This window comes from Apium graveolens, chromosome 5 (assembly GCF_009905375.1).
Source record: "Apium graveolens cultivar Ventura chromosome 5, ASM990537v1, whole genome shotgun sequence".
NCBI classification, from domain to species: Eukaryota; Viridiplantae; Streptophyta; class Magnoliopsida; order Apiales; family Apiaceae; genus Apium; species Apium graveolens.
The window spans coordinates 165,213,657-165,217,380 of NC_133651.1; positions in this window are offsets into that span (position 1 = coordinate 165,213,657).

Genomic DNA, 3,724 nt, shown 5'->3' on the forward strand with positions numbered 1-3,724 from the left:
TTATCACTCCTGATTCTTCTAACTTTGAGATCGGGATGATTGTTTACTTGCCTGATATGATTGATGATGTTTTCACTTGCTTCATCCTTTGATCCAAGAAAATATGTCCATGAAAATTTAGAAAAATTATCCACAATCACTAGACAATACTTCTTCTTATAAATTGATAATACATTGACTGGTCCAAATAAATCCATATGCAACAGTTGTAATGGTTCATCAACTGTTGATTCAAGCTTCCCTTTGAATGATTCCTTCATTTGCTTTCCTTTTTGACAAGCATCACACAGTCCATCCTTTGAAAATTCAACTTAAGGATTTCCTCTAACAAGGTCTTTCCTGACTAATTCATTCATTGTCTTGAAATTCAGATGTGATAGCTTCTTGTTCCAAAACCAACTTTCATCTTGACTTTCTTTGATGAAAAGGAAAGTGATTGAATCTGCATTTGTTAAGTTGAAATCAGCTAAGTACACAGTCCCTTTTCTTACTCCTGTAAGAACCACTTTGTTATCCTTTTCGCAGGTTACAACACGGGCTTCAGAATTAAAGGTAACTGAGTTGCCTTTATCACATACTTGACTGACACTCAATAAATTGTGTTTGAATCCTTCAACCAGTGCAACTTCATCAATGATGACATTCCCTTTTGAAATTAAGCCATATCCCATAATATATCCTTTGTTATCATCTCCAAAGGTAATGCTAGGGCCGACTCTTTCCTTAAACTCTGTGAGCAGGGTAGAATATCCAGTCACATGCCTTGAGCATCCACTGTCCAAATACCATAGATTCTTTCTGTTTCCTTAGTTACTGGATGAGCTAATTTCTGTTTCATATGACTTGGCCATTAGAGCTAGGTTGACATAGTGTATGTCTTCATCTACATCCTCTCCATCAGCTGCCCATTCAATTTCTTGAGTAATGAAGAACTTCTCCTTTTGTTTGAGTAACTCAAAGTATTTCTTCTTATAATCCACAGGCTCAAACCTTTTCTTTTTAGAGCTTGGCTTTCTGCACTCATTTGCAAAATGATCATTCATCCCACATTTAAAACATTTGAATTTAGTTTTATCAACCATGTTTCTGTTGTATTTTGTAGCTCCAACAATTTTCTAGAATTTATGCTTTGCAAACCTTCTTGAAAGAAAGGCCTGATGCTCATCAACATTGTAACGCCTGGGAAATTATGCTTGTCTTATATCGTATTAATGATAAATTATGTGTTTTAATATGTCATTTATGTGTAATTAGCTATGAAACCCTAATTGTTATGCGCTATCTGTATTCCTTATTGTCCGAGTATTTTCAGGGTATTTTTCGGATATTTTATTTAGTATTTATAGCCTTCGTATCAAAAGTTATAGGACCCGAACTATGATTTTATAGCTAATATTTCAAATAAAATAATTGGCCTTATTTTTCATAAAACGGCTTGTATCATCGCGTTATTCTGAACAACTAGATATTTTATAAATTTTCTCGTTTCGCGAAAAATGACTATTCCGGACCTCATTGGGTGTCAAAAACCCCACAAAAATCACATTTTTATTTTTATAAAATTATAGGACTTTTATTTATACCATTTTTTTTATTTTTGAATTATTCACAATTTTTGGGAATTTTTGATATATATATTGTATATATAAAATATTTAAAAATTAAATTTTAATAATAGAAAATTATAAAATTAGGGGCCATATAAATATAAAAGATGTATAATTAGGGCCTTACTATTAATTAGAAGTATTATTTTAACTACTATAAATAGCCTAATTTTTATTTATTTATTATTAATTAATTACAGAAAATCAGAAAATAATTAAAATTCTCTAAAATTCGGGTTGGGTATTCCAGGGCCGGGTCGAAGATTTAACCGTGATTTCAAGCTGATTTCTGCATCAAATCGTGTGATCCAAGTACCCAAATTGAAGGCTTTGATCTGTTCTTTCTATTTCTATCATCAATTTCAAGTTTTAATTTGTTATTTTTTATTTTCGATTTCTAGGGTATATACCCGATTTGGTACTTTTTGATTTCAGGGTTATTAGGATGATTTGATGATTGATATATTTTTATCTGATGATTTACAATCGATTTATGGTGTTTAATTGAACAAACGATTCCTGGATAGTGATATTCGATTACTAGGGTTTATGTTTAATTTTGATTTTTACGTTTTTGATTTTATCTGATATTCTTTGATGAACAAGCTTTGATTTGAGCTATTAAAATCAAGGTTTCATGTACAAATGAAGAAAATCGATACTTGGTCGGAGTTAATGTCGGTTTGATCGGAGAGGTTTATTGGAGGGTTATTCCGTGATGTTGTTGCCAGAATTGGATTTCCAGAATGATTTAGAATTGGTACCAGCTTAAACACGAACCAAACGGTTCCGTTTTCGGCATGAAAACGGCTGGCCGGAAGTTACTCCGGTGGTCAGATTCTGGGCAAAATCCGGCATATTCTTCATGCCCCAGATTTTTACCCATTTGACCCGATTGAATTACCCGGTTTGTATCCAATTTTCTCAGAGTTTGGTTTCTGACAAATGATTCAGGAATTTTATTTTTATTTTTATTAATTATAAAATCAGTTTTATTTATTTTATAAATTGATTAATTAATTAATTATTTAATTGATTTATAATATAAATAATTCTAAAATATTTTCTAAAAATTAGAATTATTATTTTCTTAATTATTTATTTATTATTTATTGATTATTTAAACATCATTAATTATTTTGATAATTAATCATATAATTTCAATAAATCATAATAAATTTATTTCAATTCCAAAAAATTATGGAAAAATCATTTTTAATTCTGATTTTTCCCAAATAATTATTTAAAAATATTTTTAGGGTTTAATAATTAATAATAATTATATTGAACAATAAATTGATATATCTGTATTTATTAAATAATAATTTCAGAATAGTGAAATTACTTCAGATTCTTATGGCACTTGCATACTTTTGATTCCTGTTCACAAACATTAATACACAATTGTTATTCCTTAGTTGCTATTTCATTTTGATTCCTAATTTCTCTTAATTTGTTGAATCCTCTATTTATATTCCAATAACTCTACACGTATATTGATATATTCTGGTGTTGGATTATATCAAAGTATACCGATTGTTCCGGTTGCTCCTCTATGGACTGGATAGTAACGATTGGGATTAAGTATACACTTGATCCTAAGGTCTGGGACTTAACTGAATCCTTGAGTTGGGCCATGGAGCATGGGGACCTAAATGGATCTATATAGTGAGATATAGATCTGCACTGTATCCTTGCTGATCAGCAGGATATAGGTGTGAACTTGTATCTAGTTTAATTCATTTGTATTCGCCAATAATGGCCTTTATTTTCTTTCCACAATTCATTGTTTAAAGTTCCTGTTTTAATATCAGTCAAATTGTTTCTTTATCTATTATTAATTGTTTAATAAAACATTAAAGAGAATCATTTGTTTATTATCAGAAAATGGCACCAAAAAGGAAGACCAGAACTGAAACATCCGACAACAACTCTGAGGGACAGACTAATGACACTATAAACAAAATGTTCCATCTGATGCAACATCAGATGGTAATAATGCAATAACAACAACAACAGATTCAACAATAGATGTTACAACAGCCACCTCATCCTGAACCTCAGTTATCACCAGTTGTGCCTGTTATTACCTTTAAGCAGTTTCAGTCAGTTAAGCC